This window comes from Ambystoma mexicanum, chromosome 3q (assembly GCF_040938575.1).
Source record: "Ambystoma mexicanum isolate Mex_15411 chromosome 3q, UKY_AmexF1_1, whole genome shotgun sequence".
Lineage (NCBI taxonomy): Eukaryota > Metazoa > Chordata > Amphibia > Caudata > Ambystomatidae > Ambystoma > Ambystoma mexicanum.
This window is the reverse complement of record NC_090926.1, coordinates 18,759,566-18,781,729: the sequence shown is the minus strand read 5'-3', so window position 1 is coordinate 18,781,729 and position 22,164 is coordinate 18,759,566. Positions and strand designations below refer to the sequence as shown.

The following is a 22,164-nucleotide window of genomic DNA, read 5'->3' as shown; positions in this document are numbered from 1 at the left end:
TACCACTGTGCTTTTCTACCACAGGCTGAATCCTCAGCTGCAGTGTAGCACCCATGGGTGACCATTGTGTCACCATTTCTTGTTTGTGATGTCTTTCTTGGGTTTACTCTGCACGCCAAACTAGGTTTAACCCTTTTGTTTGCTTTGCCTTTGGTTGGCTTCAGTACTGAAACCCACCTCTGGCTCCAGTGTGTCTGGCAGGGCAGGAAGCGAGGGAGGTGCCTGAAACTCCGTCCTTAGTCTCCTTGGTAAACTGAATGCACACAGTCATGATTGGCTGGCTGATGTGCGATTGGCAGCTAGGCTGTGCATGAATAGGAGAAAACTGCATAAAAGGTGAGGATTCTTGAACTGAAGAGAGTCGACCACTGGAAGAAACATCAGACGAAGGAAACATGAACAGAAGCTTACTGCATCTTCCTGGACCGAATGAACTGTCCGCTGAAGCCCATGCGGCTATGCAGAAACGCTAATCGACTAGAGAAGCTCCAGAGAGGATGACTTCTTCCCTTGGGTTAGTGGGACCAACTAACCCAACACAAACTTTGTTGGAAGACCTTCCTCACTGGCTGTACTTCTTTGCTGCTGCTGGAACCGAGTGCCAGGGGTTGAGAAATCCGTAGTCGAGTGCAATGTCTAAGCAGGACCAAAGCTCCAGAAAGATCCTGAGGACGCTCCCGAAGCAGGACGAACCAAAGCTCGAGTCACCTCACCAGAGTGCTGGACTCGAGGAGTGGAGTAAGCCCATCCAGTGTCCAAGATCTGCGGTGGTGCTATGTACCGGTAGCTGAAACGATATGAAGTGCTGCTGAACTCAAAAGAGCCCATAGCTGCCATCGACCTTCGAACTGCATTGCAGGAGTCCTCCAGACGTCCTCCCGCTTGTCCCCACAACTGAGGCCCAGGAACACAGGATCTGCAACCAGGACAGAAGCCAGATGGATCCTCTTCTTCTAACCATAGGTAATGTTCTGACTAAGGGGTACTTACTTCGTAGTCCGTAGCTTGCTTTTCTCAGTGGAGACGTGCAGTAGCTGCTTTTCTAGAGTTGATTCCAGCTCTAACTTTTCATAAGTGTAACAGCTTGTGGCCCAACAGTGATTTGCTACAACAAAAGCTCTAAATTTGTGCAAGACTTTTTTGCTATCTAAAAAGTGCCTCATCTCCATAGACTTTGTTCCAAATTGACTTTGGCGCTCCTGGCTCCCTGCAGACTGTTCTAATCCATTGACTTTGATTCTAACTGTCCTTCAAAGGTGATGCATTGGTTTTTAACTAATACTGATGGGAAAGGTTTTATCTAGACTTCAATGGGAGAGTTAAAAGTGCTCACATGCTCCGAGAACCTGTTAACCTTTTTGCTTCCCTTAAACTTTCTTTTCTACCAACCTCAGAATTTTACAAAGTGCAAAACCGATATATAAATGTCATTACAGTCCTAGCAAATGAAGTCGGCGTAGGAAGTGTGTATGAAGCATCGCTAAAGAGTATCTACTTGCTTATCTTGATTCTGAGAATGTGTTATGAAGTGTATTTTTATTGTTGCACATTGCCCTTTCTAAAGAATGCTCATTTAAAACTGACCGTTAAATAAATAACTATTTTACTAGAAAACCTTGAGTGTAAGTGTTATTTGGATACTTGTAGGTGTGGATTTCCATGCTACAGCTCACACTTACCCCTCTTGAGATACTTATGGCTGCTCATTCACACTACCAACTTGTGTAGTACAGACCTATATCAATAGGTGGGTTACCTAATACCAAAAAGGGCAAGACTGGAGTAGTCTCCCACAGGGTTACTGAAAACAATCTTGCCCAACACTGCCTTTCTTTCTCCTGGCTCTCCTTCTTCCAACTGTCCCTTTCCAACAGTACTCTCCCTCTCCAAAACGTTCTCAAGGTAAGTGTATTGTTGTGTGCAGGGGAGATCTGCCACACATCCCACAGTCCAATGCTCCATGTGTGGGGGGAACTTAGTATGGTCAGGTAAGTCGACAGACACACACACACACACACACACACACGCATTAATAAAAGTGCTTTTAAAACCACCTTGTGTCTTGTGGTTTCTATACATTTGTATTAGTAATCCACTCTCTAACCGGGCCCCACTTGTGCCGGGGTTACATACGGTTTTCTTTATTTAGGGAGGATCTAATCCTCCTATTTGTCTTCCTTCTGAGGGGAGTCTTGTGGAATTTCCCCTTGTTCCAGTTTACAGATAGATTCCTCATCTGAGTACGCCTGGTAGGGATCACCCATGGTGCCTACCAAAAGGATGGGTTCTTTTGTGGCTCTGCAGGGGTTCTGCATGACCGTGAATGCGAGTACATTCAGGCTGACCTGAAGGTCAGCTTGGCAGTAGCTTGGGAGCCGCAGTCTGAATTTTCATTGGTGCATCAGACTTGCATGACTCTTCGCCCGCACAGTGTGGTCACTGCCTTCTCTGAAACTGACAAAATGCACTGCAGAGACTGTATCAAACTTGGTTGAAATGGGTCATCATACTCGTCTACAGGCTGTGGCTTTATTGGTCACTCTGGACTGTCTGCCTTAAATTCTATTGGAGGCAGGCCTTGCTCATGCTCTGAGAAGTTGTATTCTTCCTGAAGGATCACACCTGGTAGATCGGCCATCTACTAAATAGGTAGTAGAGTGACGACACCCAACCCCGTGGATAGAGATCCATCAACGGCATTGCAGACGGCATTTGTTCCATGGGGTGATGGCCCCTGTATGGCAGATCGGCTCGTGGACAAACATTTGCGTGTGGACAGGCTGGATTTCCTTACCGCCTGGTCCATCAACGAACACCTTATGGACGGTCTTGTTTGTAGCCGCCGTTCTGTCAGAAAATGGCCCCATCCATGATGGAGAGTATTTCTAAGTAGATTTAGGAGGATTTTATCTTCTGGATTACCAGTGGTGATCTCCTTTATTGTGCTTGCCACTGGCAATGGGAGGTGCAGCACTCTACTGAGGAAGCGCTACTTTTTTTACGAGGAGTGGGAAGAGGCATGGCTGTTCTGCTGGATACCTCTTGTGAGGAAAGTCCCTTGCGGTACTCCAGAACAGGAGGGACCGTTTATGCCTGTCCTGGAGAGTCTTTCGGGTAAAGGACTGGCAGATGGTACAGTTCTCAGTATTATGAGCCGGTAAAATAGCTCTGCGGGTTGAGCACTCGCTGCTGCGATCTGAGCGTGATCTGCAGGTCACAGGTTCGAATCCCAGCAAGGCCAACTCAGCCTTTCATCCTTCCGAGGTCGATAAATGAGTACCAATTTCAGTTGGGTGATTTTGTATGTAAATATGTGCTCTGTAAAGTGCTTTGGATAAGCCGCTATATAAATAACACATCATTATAATTAGGATGCAGACAGTAAATACACACCTTGAAGGGGATCCCTCAAAAAACATTTTTCTCCCACAACTGTAACGAAGCACTCCTTTAATGTGTAGGTTTCCTGTGACCCATCATCCTTAGCCATGGTGATGTAATGTGTGAAAACACTACTTTTTCCCAGCCCACCGTGCAGCTGAACAGAATGTGCAGAAAGTAGAGCGGAATCGATTTTTTTTTTTTTTGGTAAAAGGTGCACACATCACCACCGTAGTGGTCCTAAAGCACAAGATCCTGTCCCTATAGGCGAACTGTGACCCCACCCAGGGTGTAAACCAGACCATGTTCTGTGGGGTGAAAAGGAAAGCAGTAAAGGGTGAGTCGGAAATTGAAAAGAGGGGAAAAAGTCAGAACAGAAAAGGCAGACACAGATCACAACAAAAGCCAACATACAGTTGAGTGCTAGTGATTGCTGGGATACGTGTATAGTAGTATTGGTTTAGGCCAAAAATGGGCAAGACTAATAAGTAACTCTCCATATTGAATAAATCAATTATCTTACCAGTTAGTGGTGCCATGTGTTGTTGGGTTTGTTTTAAATAGAGTTATGCATGTGTGATGGCCCTGAGATGTGCTCAAGAGTTCCTGTGAGTTGTTGCGACTTAAAAAAAAAAAAGATATTTGGAATTAGTTCCTTTATGAGGAGTAGTCAAGAGACCCGGTGATGATGAGCCCACGGACAGAGATGTTGGAGCCAAGAGCTGGCTATGAAGCGGAATGAAAGCTGGGAGAAACGAAAAGGGGAGTATGAAAGAATCTCCCCAACCTGGAGTCATACTAGGACAGCATCCCGTGGAATAGACAGAGTGAGTGTGACAATATCTAATGGAATGGGCTGTCCTTATCCTTTACTATAGGGGACTATTGAACATTATAATGAGCATAGTACTTTACTGTGTAGTGTTGGCTAGAACCGGGACAGTACATACACTATTTCACCAATTGCCAACAGTTTGTAGCAAGACCAACGTAATAAGTGTTCAAAATTAGATTTTAGTTAGATGCATACCTGGATATTTCCACTAGGGGGGGGTTTTACGTTTAGATGTAGCCAGCGTTAATCAGGACCCACGTGTAGCAATTATGCAAGTAAAGACTAACAAAGTAAGGAAAAGACGAATAATTAAAAAAAGCTCAGGAGGATACCCAGTCATAAGACTTGCTGTGAAGATTTATAAAAATGGATCCTCTGGGTGGAGCCAAAGCTCTTTCGGACCACAAATCAGGTAGACATCCTACAAAAGTGAATTCTCTCCAACAGCGAATATTCAAGCATGTGGATCTATAAAACAAACCAATGCTGGAGGACTCCTATTAGCTCTCAGTTGTGGGCATACGGTTCCATTGACCTTTTCTAAACCCATTTCATTCCCCCCCGCCCCCCTTCATCATACAGTCTTCCAGCATTCAGATTCCAAAGCGTACAACTTGCAGTTGAAATTAACACTTGAAGCAGTTCCCGCTCATGATCATAGGAGCGGGTTCATTTGCAAACATTTTACAGTACAGAAAAAGCACAAGGTGAGCCTGTTCATATTCTGCACCAGTCTAGCTTCAACTGGGGTGACTGGTTAGTCCTTTAACTCCAGAATGTAGGATTACTTATATAGGCTTTGTGCAAGACTTGTCCAGAAAATTCCCCTCTCAAAGGAACCAAGAGAACGAGTTCAGCTCCAACCTTTTTCTTGCCAAAAATGGCACCTACGCCTAGTGGTTCCAGAGGCTACAGAGCCCGGTAGCATACTATGTTCTGGCTGTCGCTTTCACCATGCTCAGAATGAGGTGGGACAGTCACATATTGACTTATTGTGGGAACAGGCATGCGAACTTCAGATTTCTCAGAGCATGAAAGGCTTCAGAGGATGTCACAGGCCAAATGCCAATTTAGTTTTTTTTTTTTGCAGAGGCTCCTGTAACCTCAGAAGAATGTGGCGCGACTGTTGGATCTCCATCCATGATCTGTAGCCAGAACAGGACTGCAAACCTTCTAGAGGTCATTGCTATATTTCTAACACTTGGAGCTTCCCTCCATTTGGGGAGGGCGGTTGGGGGGGCTGCTCATTTAACAGACCATACTGTTGACAAGTTCTATGTGAACAAGAAGGGAACAGAATTTGCAGTTATGCAACCTGACAATAAGCTTTGGGAGTGGATGATACATCAGGTGATGTTCCTTTTACCCCCTTAACAATCACCAGTAGGAACTTCACTAGATGTGGTGGTAACCAGATTTCAAAAGGCGTAGAGGGAACGGTGGGGTGTCGGCAAATTGGTGTCATTGGGACGCATCTGAAAACAAAGTGCCCACTTTGTGCTTCCTGGGTGGACCCATGGCCTCAGTCTCAGGACTGAAATGACAAATTGTGTGGGGCCTTATTCAGAGAAAATATAACAACTTACCCCCAAACACGATTCACACAGTTAATTGAAGCCTTTCTTACAGACACTGGTACCCTCTGTCTAATGGTCGTGCATACCACTAGCTCACTCACCCCACCCCCTGCAACAAAAATAAGCTTAATACAGACACTTGTTCTGTTCATTTAAATAGTCTGCAGATTAATTGACAGATATCATTCCACTCTTAATACAGTGGATATGCAGCTCAAACACTAAAGACCAACAGAATAACCCCCGCCCCCAAATAATAGTCTTCCTGCTTCTATCTTTCTATAAATAACAATATACTTGCGCTACGTATTCAAGACAAACAGCTTCTGTCAATAGGTAGATTTCTTTGTGAAAACCGTGCTAAAATGTACATGTTAAAAGGGACAAAATCAAAGCATCATTTTAAATCAGTTAGGGTTTAAAATATTTATGAAAATAAGTTAGTTTTGATTTCTTACACGGTCATAAGATTAGGAAATCAAAATAGTAAAGGAATCAACATTTCACTGAATTACTGGTCTCAGGGGTTTCACTTGTGGCACAATATCAAGGTCTCTGCTGCTTTGAATGTCAACGTAGTTGAAAAGGACATTAAATAAAATTGGAAAGAGAATAGAAACCACTCACAGGTGTTTACTGGAATTCTGTTTCCAATTGTTATGCCTGTACATTTACAAACAATATCCACATTTCTGTTGCCCGGGTACCAATTAATGGATTTGCAGCATAATTCTCCATGCAAAGCTGGAGTCTATCAATCTACCACTACATTGGTGTTGCCCCTCTGCCAACACGTGTTTCGACTGTGCTGTTGGTCTTTATCAAGGCTGGGCAAGTAACCCTATGTATCTAGAGAGAATTATTCTGCAAATCCATTGGAACAAGACAATTGTTATCAGGGCAACAGAAATGTGGATATTGTTTGCAAATGTACCAACATACACTGAGGAGCATGTTATGAATGGGTCCCATAAGAAATGTGCCTTAAAACCAGAAATCGGTGCCTGGCAATCACCCATGTCCAACTTCTTCTCCCTCTCAAATCCTTGCATTCTTCACTCACTCTGTTCCTTCCCCTTCCTTTTTCTCTTCCCCTTCCTCCCGCTCTTTATTCCTGCTCCCTCTTTTCTGTCCCTCCAATGTTATTCACACTCCTCCATTCCTTACATCTTCCCTTCTCTCCACTACTATATAGTACAATCCCCTGTACACTCAATGCAGCCTTCTCTCACAATTGACCCTTATTCCCTCCCATCGTCGCCTTACTCCAAGTCTCACACACAAAACTTCCTCTCACTATTGAAAACCTCACATTCAACACATTCTGCTAGACTCCTCCATGCTCCACGCCCTCATCCTTCCACCGCCTGGTCTCTTGGCCCGCCTCCTCGCACCTTGACCTCACTGAACAACCCTCACTCCCCTCTTCTGGCCAGTCTTCATCTTTCTCCTCTGCCTGCCATTGGCTCTTGGGATCACCCGATTCCCTGGGCCAATCTCTGCATTGCACTCTCCCAGGGACCGGATTACAAGGGTGCGGAGCCATAAAGCACTGGCTAAGCCCCGGACCCATTTCAGACGCAGGTTTGGCAAAGGCATCCCAGTAGCCTTTTTCTTCTTACCTGGAGAAGTCAACGCCAAGTGTGCCACAGTAGGATTTTAGGAGGGAGAGGTGGGAGTAGAAGAACCTCTACCACTGGAGAGTAAGCCGGCTAGTTTGTTCAGTGTTAGAACGGATTTTTAAACTCTGTCCTGGTGAACATATGTTTAGGAGACACCCTTGTTAGTGGAACAGGGCAACACTTCTGAGAAGATAGCAAGACAAATTCACGGAGCAGTCAAGGCTACGTCTCAGGATGGGTGAGGATGATAAGGTCTCCAATGAGCACACACAGTGAAACACCAAGAACTATAATTAGACAGCAGTATTTGAAAATATATACTATAGCTTTATAGCCCTCGCCCGAGGGCCATTATGGGCACTGAAGACCAAGTTAACCTTTAACGATATACGATTGCCCAGAACGACGGTACGGCCTGAGGGCAAGGTCAATAAAGCTATTAGAACCCATGGGCAAAGAGAAAGAAGTTCATTTGACACTTTTTTTTTATTACTTTGTTTTTTGGGGGCCTTGAATATTCCCTATTGAATAATTAAGTTTAAAAAATAAACAAGAAAAATATCATTACAAAAAGCTATCAGAACCCATGGCCAAAGAAAAAAAAAGTTCATTAAAAAATGTAAATTTGTTAAATTATTATATTGTTTTTTGGAGACTTAAATATTCGTTGCGGAATATTTAAACTTTAACAAAACATGAAAAATAGCATGACAAATCTAAGTCATGCTTATTTATAGTAATCTATTTTTTTCACTAACAACTATTAAACAAAAAAGGATGGTATTTGTAGGAAAATGTAATTTTCACTTTTGCCACTCAAGGGGGGTGAATCACTGTTAATGCACAACTTTCTGAGCTGAAGAAAGCAAAGGGCAAATGTGCAGGCTATAATGAAACAGAGCAATACAGGTTCTTATAGCGCGCAAATGGACAGATGAGAAAGGGTTAATCACCCATTATAGACACAAATTAATCATTAATAAATCATGGCGGAGCTACTCAACAAATAGAGTGCTGATCGCCCCGGAAAAAACATTTACCCCCTCAAAAGAAAGAGCAATGGAAAATGGTTCACCCCACTACTAAGCACCATGAAAAAAACAAGAAGATGGAATTGGAATGGAGGAAAGAATACAACCAAGACAAGAAAACACTGTTCCAGAAATAAATCCGCGCATACAAGAAGGAAATTCAAAAAGGCAAAGAGAAGGCATTATGATGAGAGAATCACCAATGCCACCAACACACAAAAAGAAATGTTCAACAACAAAAAAGAAATGAGAAACCCACCTGGTTGCGACAACACTCCAACCCCCCCTCAGAGAAACTTCTACAACGACCTGGCAGACCACTTCAAGAACAAAATCAACAACATCCGACAAATCATACAAAACAGACCAACCAACCGGACCTAACAAAGAGCCACAGCACAAACTCCAAAAGTTCCCGAAATATCAGCAGAGGCATTCGCCAAGCTGGTCAAACAGCAAGAAAGTGGGATCACCCATGGATCTCTGCCCCCCCTGACATCTACAAATCAATCCTTGCACAAGGAACGCCATCAGAATACTACAGAAACCTCCTAAAACTTTCACTCACAACAGGAACCGTACTGCGATCCTTCAAATGAGCATACATCAAACTGCCTTTAAAAAACACAATTGGGAGGTGGCGCTGTGGAGCAGCCCAAGATGGCTGCCTAGCCTTTCAGCTCCTTGCGGCCTCGGCATTCATCTGCTCCCATCTGCGGTTCCCAATATTGTGCAGGACTATCGGCCGGCCGAGTTGCTTCTGCCACTGCACTGGACATTTTGTGCGATTTTGGTCTCGATAGGCCCACCTGGGACCTGGCTGGTGGCCCTGTCGGATTTGGGCCTAGCACTCCACCCGGCCCCAGCGGTTGCCTAACATCCGGCCCTCCCGCCTGGCCTGCCTGACTCCTGGGTCCCCTCCCCGCTCCCGGCCGCTCTGTGAAATCGCGGCGGGTGCCTGGGGGTCTTGCTGCGCACGCCGCCACACTGTGGATGCCACCTGCTGCGTCAGTGATCATCGCGACCCCCCCGGTGCTGACGACTCGGAGGATCCCATCATCCCGCTGCCGCGGACCAGGTGAGCGGGGGCTGGAGCGGTGGGCGTCGAGACCTCTGCCCACTGTCTGCGACACTACGGGCCTGTATGATCATAAGGAAGCAGCCCTCACCATACTGTCTGCCCACTTTTCCGCTGACAGTGCCGCCGCCTCTGCCCGCGCCCCCCTAAGAAAGATCCCGCTGGCACCCCCACGCAACCTGTACACACAAGGAGGCCGCGATCGCTCGCCATCACAGCCTTGCCACTCCACTGCTGACTCCCTGCTACCCACGGCGGTTCCCCACCTGCCTCTAACCGCCTACCGCCACCGAAGGACACTGTGTTTGAGCCTGCCGGCCCTGGCCCATCTCAGCTCTCCATCCTACCCATAAGTGGGCCCTCACTGCAACCGTGCCCACCACAACGACAATGAAGGCGGGGGCCCAAGCAGGTTCAATGGACAAATACACTAAAGCGGTCCCTCGAGATGAGCCAGCCAGCACATCATCGCCACAGAACGAGCCAGACTTAACCCTGCACCGTGCGGTCGAGGCCCCTTACCTCACCCTACTAATGGAATCCATGGCTAAAAACTTTGCCTCCTTCCATGAAAAATTAGACGACATCAATGCTAACGTCGCCTCGCTTAAGGCTCGAGTGGACCAGGCAGGATCGAGGATCACCGAGGCGGAAAATAGGATCTAAGTGAACGAAGATAGCATCACCGCGCTCCAGGACACTGTGGCTTCCCTAACGCGTGACATGAAAGGAGTCAAGGCGAAGTGTGACGATCTGAAGTCGCGCTCCCGTAGGAACAACATGCGCATTATCGGGGTCCCCGAAAATGCCTTCAAGGGGCGGATGGAGGACGCAGTGGAGAAACTCCTCAAGGACCTACCGGACCGTATTTCACGGTCGAGCGGGCTCACCGGGCCCTGGCTCCGCGGCCCAGACCCCGCAACATCCCCAGACCCATTATCGCCAAGATTCTCAACTATCGCGACAGAGATCTCATCCTGCGCCTGTCGCGGGAAAAGGGAGACCTGCAATTTGAAGCCCATACGGTCAGAATCTTTCCGGACTTCTCGCTGGCGGTGCAGCAGGAAAGGCGCCAGTTCCTAGGCGTCAAAAAGATGCTCAGGGAGCGCAACGTCCCCTACGCCATCCTGTTCCCGGCACGACTAAAGATTACCCATGATGGTAAGATCTTCTTCACTGTCCCTGACGAAGCGGTGAAGTTCATTGAACTACATATACCTCTCCCCGGGCTGCGAGCCGACCACACGCCATAGACTACACAGCCTATGGTGTTCTCAAAATGTCCACAGATCCATGACTTTTGATGTGTTGATGGCAACCCCACCGTGTCCACTCAATAACTGCGGCCTCTTGCCATGTGTATGCGGGCCACAGGCTAGCTCCTACACTTCTTTGCCTTCTCCCTCACCTGGCCCTTGGAGCTATCCCTGTGCCCTGCTCTCTCTTGTGATGTCATCTTGCCAGAGCGTCTTCTCTGGTCTTGGAGGCTGTCTATGATACCTGTTTTACCGCAACAATACACTCGGGACAACATCTTCTGCCCCACATCAAGCCACAAATGCCGGCCGCACGGCACCAGCGCCCCCGTTGCAGTTGCAATGTTTGCTTTCACTTTTATTTTGTTCTTCCTACTGACTGGCCCCTGGCTAGGATGTGGCCCTATCCACGTTGGATCTGGTCCTCCGACCTTTGGTTTCCGGTCGGAGCAGGCCCGAGGGGCTTAGGGTGTGTTTTGGGGTGGGAGATCTGCACTGCATGTTGGGGTTGGGCAGTGAGGGTGGGGGGTGGCGTAATTGGGGTTAACAGTTAAAAACATGGCTGAGAGACGCATGACCTTAACTCAACACTACTGTGCACACGGCAGGTGCATGAGGGACAACCCTTATGAATACTACTACTACTGGGATGTTCCATAATATATTGCTATGGCTCTAAGCATTGTCACATGGAATGTTCATGACCTAAGCAATTTCACTAAGGCCCGCAGGATAACTGCCTATGCCCAGTGACATGGCGCCAAAATCCTCTTTCTCCAAGAGACCCATGCTCTCGGGCGCCTAGCATCATGTCTCGCCCCCGCGTGGGACAACAGGTTTTACATAAAGTACTCCACCCAATCCAGGGGGGTCCTAACCCTAATCCATAAATCAGTCCAGTTTTCCCTGCGCTCCAGCCATATTGACTCTGAGGGTAGATGCGTGATCCTCCATTGCTCACTCGCTAATATGGAATGCCACCTAGTGAACACATATGCCCCGAACTTTGATGCCCCCCGAGTTCTTTGATGCCATCACCACCACGCTTCTGCAAATACATTGAGATTCCCATCATCTGGGGCGGGGACATGAATTTGATCCTAGAAAAAGACCTGGATAGGTCTGGGACGGCCCGCAGAGCCCCGTCACGCGCAGCCCACAGGTTACATGCCCATATCGACACACAATCTCAGAGATGCATGGAGAGCTCTCAACCCACAAGTTAGAGAGTACACTTTTTACTCATCGGTACACGATAGCCTCTCCAGGATCGACCTGTTCCTCATATCGAGCTGCATGATGGGCAGGGTCATGGTGACCAAGATACTACCGGTAAAACTCCAGATAACACTGGGACACAACCAGCCCCCCCGCTCCTCTTGGAGATTTAAGTCGGAGGCCCTGCAAGACATAGTCTTTAAAGCCGATATCTTAGCTGACATCAACACCTTCTTCGAGTGCAACAACAGGCAGGACACCTCCGATGGAGTGCGCTGGGAGGCATTCAAGGTCTTCATCAGAGGGATGTGCATATCTAGAGAGGCTGGGGTCCTCAAGGCCATAAATAATAGCTTGCAACAGTCAGAAGCGAAATTAAAAGAGCTTGAGAGGGCATATGCCACCTCCCCTTCCCAAACTGCACTGGCACAGATTAGAGCGGAATTAGAAACATTCGAGTCCAACGCCCTAAGAGAGGTTCGGTACTTCGCCCGCCCTGTGGTGGCCAGGAAGTATGGTGAGGGGGATAGGCCGGGTAGAACACTGTCCAGACTGGTCCGAACTGAGGGGGGCAGGAACCGCATTGATTGCGTCAAGGACACACGAGGCGCCATGTGCTGGTCCGACCAGGAAATCCTCGGGACATTCACCACATTCTATACGACCCTATATGGCCCCCAGCAAGAACACAGCCTTCAAGACACTGACGCCTTATTAGATCAGATCCCCATGACCCTCCTCTCCTTCAAAATAACTAAGGTCATCTCGAACTGCCCCAGGGGCAAAGCGCCAGGCCCCGACGGCCTCACCTCGGAGTTTCATCGGGAGCATGTAGCCATTCTGGCACCCAGACTCCTGGAGGTGTGGAACGAATCCCTAGAGTCAAACATCCTACCCCCATCCATGCGTGAGGCGCTTATAACTGTATTACCCAAGCCAGGCAAACCATTGGACGAATGTGGGTCTTATAGGCCCCTTTCTCTGATCAATACTGACACAAAAATATTTGCCAAGATCATTGCCAATAGGTTTCTCCCCATTATGCCCCACCTAGTCCACCCTGACCAGAGTGGCTTCGTGCCCGGCAGATCCACCCTCCTAAATATCCGTCGCCTGTTCAATGTTCTGGCTAGAATTGACTCCAACGCACAGGCCGTGGCGGTCACCCTCAATGCCCAGAAGGCATTTGTTATGGTGTCCAGGCAATACATGTGGGCGGTGCTCCACAAAATGGGAATTGGCCCACGCATGAGGTCATACATCAAACACCTCTACACAAGCCCCGCAGCCAGAGTCCTGGTCAACTCCAGTGCCTCGGCCCCCTTTGCTCTCCACAGAGGTACCCCGCCAGGGCTGCCCGTTTTCTCCGATACTCTTTGCGCTCGCCATAGAGCCCATGGCCGATAACGTAAGGGACAAACATAAGCGCAAACGTATACGTCTCCCTGATACTCCAGAGATCATTTCTTTATACGGCGACGACGTGCTCCTATATATTAGAGACCCGGCTGCCCACCTAGATCCGATATTGAAAGACATAACCAAAATTGGCACTTTCTCGGGCTTCACCATAAATTATTCCAAATCCGAAATCTTCCCGCTCACCCCGTCCACTACACAACCGTCCTGCGAATTCCCCCTTCGATGGTCACCGGGAGGCATCAGGTACCTTGGAGTGCAGGTGTCCTTCACTAAAGATTCACTGTTGGCTGACAAATATGCGGCTGTGGCGCAGCTTGCTGAGGCTCAAATGTTGAAATGGCGCAGCCTCCCACTCTCTGTCGGGTAGACTATCTATAATTAAAATGATTATGGTCCCTAAATTCCTCTATGTCTTTACAAATGTGCCGATCTGGCCCGGAAAGCGATATTTCAGGAATCTACACGCTGCATGTGCCCAATTTCTGTGGCACTCGGGCGCGGTTCGTAAGAAATGGCAACACATGACTCTTCCCGATGGTAACGGGGGTTTCACTGCCCCCGATTTTGCCAAATATTGGACAGCTGCGCAGGCCCAACACGCCACATACTGGTACCCGTTCTCCGACCCCCCCCCGCATGTGATGCTCGAGAACCTAGCGAGCGAGAGCGTTAACACCCTCTCCCTCATCCTCCATCACACATATCACGCTGACGCCCCGGCAGACCCTGTAGCGGCCACTGTTAGGGCCTGGAAATATATCTTGCAGATACAACCTGACCACCACCCGTACTACAAATGGCTGCCCATCTGGCAGTTCCCGGGGCTCAGCCCTACCCGGGCCTCAGCCCTACATAAGCTTTTGATGGAACACTGGCATAATCTAGGCTATTGGGCCCTGACCGACTTTTACCCTGACGGGAAGTTTATTACTCCGCAGACGTGGCGCCCCGGACACCTAGGTACTGCACTGGAACTGCTACAATATTACAGGCGGAGGGCGGCGTTCCGCGCCTGGTGGCCCTTAGACCCAGATGAGCCTCCAGACTCACCTGCGATTCAGTATATATCCAACTCGGATGGTACTAGGGGGGATAGTGTCCGCGCTGTACAAACGGTTGATGGCCGAACCCACAGACGTGCCAATCAAGGCGCAAGATACGTGGAGTGAGGAGCTGGGCCTCCCCATCACGGACGCAATGTGGGGGAAAATGTGCACACACACTCGGACCACCTCTCTGAATGCCAGGCATGGGTGCATGCAATACAAGCTCCTTAACAGACTATATTACACACCTCAAAGACTGGACAGGTTTGCACACACCCAGGCCCGCACCTGCCCTAATTGTGGTTCTCCTGCTGCAGATCATACTCATATGTTCTGGTCCTGTGACGCGCTGGGCCCATACTCAAAGGCCATAATTGAAGCTCTCTCAGACATCACAGCGTCCCGTATCCCTGCAGAACCCCTAGCTGTACTGTTCGGCCTGTGGAATAGCCCGGAGTTGAGGAAAAGGTTTAGGTTTCTCAATGTTGCCACCATAATAGCCAAAAAATGCATATTACAATGTTGGAAGCGCTGATCGCCCCCCTCGTTTGAGATGTGGATGAGGGCCCTCACCTGGACTCAATCGTGCGCGGACTACATCAATACCCTCCCGCTAGCCTCCCGCCCCAGGAATGTGTGGACAGAATTTTGTACATATTTAAATAACAAAGACGACCTAGAACTATTGTCCTCCCCTCCTCCTGGTGATGTAATCTAATCCACTGCTGTGCCGCTTGGAGCTGGGCAATGGCCCCACCATTATCTACCTAACATTCCCATGTATTGCACTACTATGTATATATCTGTCACTCTTGCTATGCTGTACAGTGTGTTGATTGTCTGTTCTCTCACCATGCCAATAAAGAAAAGTTTAAAAAAAAAAAAAACAAGTGGCGACGTGGAAGACCTCTCCAACTACAGACAGATTTCAAACATTCCATACCCGGCAAAACTCCTAGAAACTTACGTATACAAACGAACCCAAGAACATGTAAAAAAACACTGCTTGCTAGACCAAGCACAGTCAGTTTCAGACCCGCAAGAGGAACAGAATCAGCACTAGTATCCATCTGGGATGACCTAAAAACAAACGCAAACTCCAACACCTCCTCAGCTCCGATTCTGCTCGACCTCTCCGCAGCCTTCGATACAGCGAGCCATGACACCCTAAACCAAAAGATTGGAAGATACTAGGTATAACGGACATGGCACTACTCTGGATTAAATCATTCCTAGCAGACAGAACAGAAGCCGTATGGATAAAACCCTTCAAATCCACTCCACGTGTTAACGACTGGAGTACCATAGGGATCGTCACTATCACCACTATACTTCAACATCTACTAGACTCCGGTAATCAGAATCTTAAAAAAAAAAATACAAAATGGCATGCTAGAACTACGCAGACGACACTCAAATCATCTACAAAATCGAAGCCACTCAAGCCGGTTACTCAACCCTAATTGAGGGTCTAAAAGAAGTCTTCAACTGGATGAACGCCGCCAACTTGAAAATCAACCCAGGAAAGACAGAAACATGATGATTATATCCAAAAAGCAAGAGAACACCACCTACATTCCCTGGCCGATGGAAATGGGAACCGTGCCCACACCATCTAAGGTAGTAAAAAATCTGGGAGCCCTGATGGACAACGCCCTAACCTTAGCACCACAAATAAAACGCAAATCAAGAAATGCTTCTTCCTCCTCCACACAACAGGAATCTTACCTTTGCTCTCCTTCACCCACAGAAAGCTCACAATCATTGGACTCATGTCAAGAATCGACTACGCAAACAGACTACCTCGGGATGCCGAATACCTCATGAAGAAACTACAACGCATCCAAAATGCAGCAGCCAGACTCCTCCTCCTCCTCAAACAATCCAGAAGAGACCACATCACTCCAGCACTAAAAATACTACATTGGCTACCGGTCAAACATTGCATCACCTTAAAAACAATGTGCACAACACACAGGGCAATCAGCAGACAGGGAGCAGAATTTCTACAAAAGAAAATAATCTACAAGCCAACGAGACTCCACAGATGAAGCAATGACATCCATCTGGAGCAAAAAACATAAATCAAGAAAGAAACTAGGGGGCTTCTTCTCCCGCCTGGTCGCAAAAACATGAACATCCTGAAAAAAATAAACACCAAAGACCTCCAACAATTCAGGAAACTATTAAAAACCTGGCTCTTCAACACTACAGAATCAAACAAACAACCAAACACACACAAATAACAAGTTGACAGAAATTAGGATCACAGACAGCACCCAGAACCGTCTAAGGGAAACCCCTACAACAACAAGAGAGACGACACTAGGTGGAATAAGACACAAGCTACTACCCCATGAGGACAGAAATTAACATCCCTACCCAACTCCATCCAACAACCTCACCCACTCCATGAACGCTACCAAGTACCATACTTGTATGGAATTGTGAATGCAGTTGCTACATTGGACAGAGTTTTGGACGTTGACATGGCCGTGCTCTGACCGAGTTGTGAATAATGACAGGTGTCGCACCTGGACGAAGTTGCGAGTGTTGGTATGTGCCACACTTGGATGGGGTTGTGAGCGGTAGCCTGCGTGAGCAGCTGGATAGGACTGTGAATGCCGGCCATTAGATTAGCGGTCGCTAACCGATGCCACGTCTGGACTGCATTGAGAATGCCATCAAGGCCAGATTTGGATGGAATCACGAACACTTACCTACCCCACATATAGACAGGTTTCAAAGGTGGGCAGCGCCCGAATTTTGGACAGTTGTGAATATTGGTGGGCATCACATGGGGAAGGGATTGTGAATATCAGCCGGTGCCAGATCTAGATAGAAATGCAAAGATGCTCACCCGCCACACTTAGAAAGAACGTGGAAATTTATCACATTGCCTCTAAACAGCAATGCCAATTACCAATCCACTAACAATTTCACCCCATTGCCTACACCTCTCAAACTCTAACCAAACACAACCCTATAGCACAACAAACCGCACAAACTTCACTACACGCAACAACAAAACAAACCACACATACACTCGCACAACAGCGACCAACCGAAAAACACCCCAAGTCTAGCGAACAGCGTTAACTGGGTTGAGGAAGCCAACGGCACATCACTGCTCTCTTGCACTTTTCCCGCTTATTCCCACTAACTTACCCCGCCCCCCCTTCCCTTTTCAGAGCCGCCAGAGCGCCAGGGGACCACTCTGGTGGTGATAATGTTAAAGGATATTTGTACCGCGCACGAACATGAAATGCAATAGTAAAATACCACACAAGCAACACACTATGCAACATATATCCAATCACTGCAGTCATTGCAAGAAAGTGAATAACTTCACCAATACCTGCAAAGGAAAAGGTCAAATAACTTGCATAGCACAGACAACCTTCAGGGACGGCAACTCTAAGTCCAGCCCTAAGATGAATAGAGCCATGTGCTCAATGTTCGATGCGCGCGTAAAAGCACCAGGCCATGAGTAAAGATCACAAAGTACTTCTGAGGATGCAGGAAATAGTTAGGGAAATAATTCTGAAAGGGTTAAACGGATTCCAAATGTCAGGTGAGCTTCTGCTACAGTGAAGAAAGCTGTTCCCGACTTTCAGAGGGTTTTAGGGAGCAAATACTACCCAAGCCAAAAGGAAAGCCAAAATGACTGTCAATGCGTAAATGTGTATGGATGAACAAAGGGTCACTGGTAAGTAACTTCACTAATCACTGCCCTTAGCTCTACTTTTGTCCAGACGATGTCTATAGGTGGTCATCAGGGGTTCGATTTCCCACCCTCGGTTCGGCTTCCAGATGCACAGGCACGGAAACAGGTCTGGTATGGGACAGGAGCTGCTACTCTTGATGCAGATGGAGAACAAAGGAAACAGATGCAGCTGCCCTCAGGGCACTGGAAGGATCACAGGGAAACTACATTCAGCAAATGTCAAGACAGTATTGTAGGAGGTACCCAACTCTCGCTGTACGACGCAGCCTCCTATCTCGCGACCCAAAGGACCTGCGGACATTGAAATACAGTAGAAGGACGCTTTGTAGGATAAGCCAAGGTGCCCCAAAGCCTCGAGTCGAAACAGCAACACTCCTGCGCCGTAACCAAGGATTCAGCTTGGCAGTCCAATGGATGGCCCAGGGACACTTCCTAACAGACTTACTTGCAGGATTACCAGGGGGCGTCAAGAGTGATTGGTCCCACCGCTCCAAGGGTCGAAGCACCTTCACAGGTCTTCTGAGATCAAGCGCAAAGCAGGGCTCGACCAGGACATCAACGGGATTCGGTTGCCAGCCCTCTTCAGTGCATCTCAGGATCGCTCTTTGTTTTGCTAGTCTCTTCAGGATACTTGGTTACTTCTGCATATCTGTTCGAATCTGTCGCTGGTCTCCCCGATCGCTGCTAAAATGAATTCAGGGGACACCCTCCTCGTATGCATAGTTAGGCGAGTGGTCGCATACAGCCCACCAATGAGAAGATCTGCCCCAGGCATGCATGCCAGCGGGGTGGTCCAATCAAGGACCTCTCGGGTCTCCATGCTCTCATGCACACCAGAGACCCTCGCACCAGTATTGTGGTTTGGGACCATGTGGTCCCAGCCCACTTCTTGGGTGCCTACACACATGACCTGCAGGGACCCGCGAAAGAAGCCGCTTACGCGGGACACTGCATGCACAAATGAGGAAGTCCCGGACGTGAAAGTCCAAGGGGAGGTCCAGAGACAAAATGGCCAAGGGAACAGAAAATAAACCTTGTGGCATGGCCTTGTTGGACACTAGCTAGAGTCATAAGCCAAACGCGGTACACGCAGTATGGCTCGGTAAATAATTACCAAAATACAAGAAAAGGTTACTGCTGCCACCAGTCTGTTCCAAGGCACATTGTACAACCACCAAAAATTCAGCAAATGTTGTCTAGGGCCATAAAACACAATAGTCCCATTGCACTGTAAGGTACTTTATTGCCACTTTTCCAGTAGCAATTTATCATTGTGCAAATTCGCAAGGCTAAGAGAAACAATTCTCAGTACTGACAGCCTGAAGAACATGTCAGTTTCCCCATAACAATGAGCAAAAGCCAGTGCAGGGAAGCAGGAAGCTTCACTGCACTGCGTTAAGTTCAGGTCAGATTCAAAAATGAAAAGCAAAAAGTGTGGGTGTCCATAAAAATGGGGGGAAAGTTGCTATAAAGGGGCATCTTTCCTAACATTGAGCAACATTATTTCCTGCTGTGGCGTGCAAAATTTGGCTTCCCATTTTTGGTTTGTGGGGCCCTCCGTGGAGTGTCCCACATCTCTAGCTATGACATTGGGTTGAAGCGGTAGCTCAGTTCTCCTCTCCCACACCCTCCGCCGCCTTTGGGGGACAGAACGCCACTTATAGGCCCACTTCCAAAGGTGGGAGAATACATGTGACTGCAGTTCCAAAAACTGGATCACTTCTTTGTAAAGAAGGAATGCAGTTCCTTCTTGTACACTGGTCAATCATCAACTCCATTTGCCAAAGTTATAACAGTGTAATAATGGGCCTCGGGGGTGTTCTTGTTAACCGCAGGGTGTTGGGCTCTAAATCTTGGGGATCTGGCAATGAGGCTGCCACTGGGAGTGAGCATTTCAAAGATTCCTGCTCAACCATAAGAGGAAATTTGCTCCGACTCAACAGTAAACAAGGGCTCGAACACTTAGAGGGTGGTTTGTGCCTGACCCACAGATTTTAAAAATAAAAAAAGGGTCAGTGGGGGTACGTTGTTCCATCATAGTGCACCTAGCTCACAAGTGAAATGGAAAGCAAGCTTGATGCACTCAAGTCTGACCAGGAGCCTTGCTGGGTTATTCTCCAACAAAAACTGTGTTGCTACAGGGTTCTTTGGGGAAGAATGCTCTGGAGGGTAGTGTGACGCAAGCAGGTTCCTGCAGACAGAGCACCCGACGGGCCCCGGGGTGTAGCCCAGTGACTATTTTCTTGGGTTTATATTCAGATGGACACACTGATCTGGCGTTAGAAGGTGGATGTATCTTGCCTTTACACAAGCATTCGCCTGCAGAGGTTGAACTTTGGGATGAGTCTCAGGAGTGATCTCTGCATCCTCCATAGTGTGTCAACTGGTACTGGGCAGGTCAGGCATGTTGAGGTGAACCTTGGTGCGGTACAGAAGTGTGCAAAAGGACTAATTTAACCCCCTCCAGTTCTGGTGACACTCTAGGTATGTGCCATGGACAGGGTGCCTGTGTAGAGAGAAATGGATGAAACCTTTTCCCCAGCAACGCAGTACTTCAATGCCACCTGTGGTAAATTATGCAAGATCTCTTGCCACCTGTGCAGTTGCACTCGTAAAGCCTGAACCAAAATCATCTGGCAGAAAGCGCAGTCCACCCAGGTGCGTTCATGCCCGATACCCTCAACTCGTGTAGATTGGCAAGTGAAAATTGCTTATCCCACTAAACTAAACATCTGAACCCCATTCCTCAGACAAACACAGAGGTCCATAAAACAAAAAACAACATTTTAAACATGATGAAGTTCAGCCCCGCATGATTCTCTGGTCCTATCCAAGTGGAAAAAAGGATTGGCAGTTGGGACCAGGGAGAAGCGTTACTGAGTTTCTGTGTGGGAGCTGTGATTCCACATTTGCCCTGGAATCTTTTTTTCACATAATACGCATTATACTATGGTCCTGTCCCCTTCCAAGTATGTAAAAAAGGGGACAGGGCATAGGAGTAATAGCAGGGCCCTGAAATTACAGAAGACTTTAAGTCATTCTAATCGGATCTGTTCCCTGGAGGAAAGTATTTGACACTTTGCTAACAAAATCAAATGGGAACAATATGGGCTTGGGATGAACATACTTTCATCAAAAATAAAACCTTTTCATTAATGAGTTTATTTCCAAAACCAAACACTAAATGGCACGATCATGTATGGCATATAAATCCATAATATCTCAACTTGCAATGGTATTTTTCATTATGTATCCTTTAATTAAAGTGATTTAACATTTTCACCCACTACCATCAGCCGCACAGCTTTTTTGTGGGGACCGTTTTCATCATTTATGAACTCCAATAATATTTAAGTTAAGAAATTCGCCATTAAAACATTTTGGGAATGCTTACATTTATGGCAAGGGTTATTATATAAAATTGCGTTTAACTCGGATCTAGATTACACGTAGTCAAGGAATCTTTTTCAATGAACGGCATGTTGTGATGGTTTCACCAATCCTGGCCCTTCAAAATACATTTTTCAAAAATCATCTATTCCATACTTGCCGAGGCATACCACTAGCCCATAGATAACCACAGTGGCATGACTACCTGAAAATCAAGGTTTTGATTACAGTTCTGCTAAGTGGGTTAGCATGATTGCTCCAACTGTGTAACTAGTAATACAGAGGTCTGAAGCCTGGTATTAAGAGCAACAAACCTTCATTTTTCAATAGAAAAACAAAGCCGTTTTGATTAGTGATTTTATTATTATTGCCATTATAAGAGGATTACAATAGAAAACATTTGAAAGATGAATTCTTGGGTCACTTTTTGATTATCTTGTGAACATTAACTTGTTTCTCAGAAAGTGTGTAATGTATATGTGACCTTTGTTAGAAGAAGCCACCATTGCAAACCCTTGAAACCTAACTCTACTACTCCTGAATAAGCCATTATAACCAGATTCCCTGCAGTACGCAATTTC

General features: G+C 47.3%; 1 protein-coding gene across 1 annotated transcript in view; it reads right to left on the bottom strand.

The window, feature by feature from the left end:
- The window catches only part of CBX7 (chromobox 7), a 441,750-nt gene that overhangs the window by 325,331 nt on the left and 94,255 nt on the right, over positions 1-22,164 (bottom strand). The gene's annotated exons all lie outside the window — the stretch shown is intronic.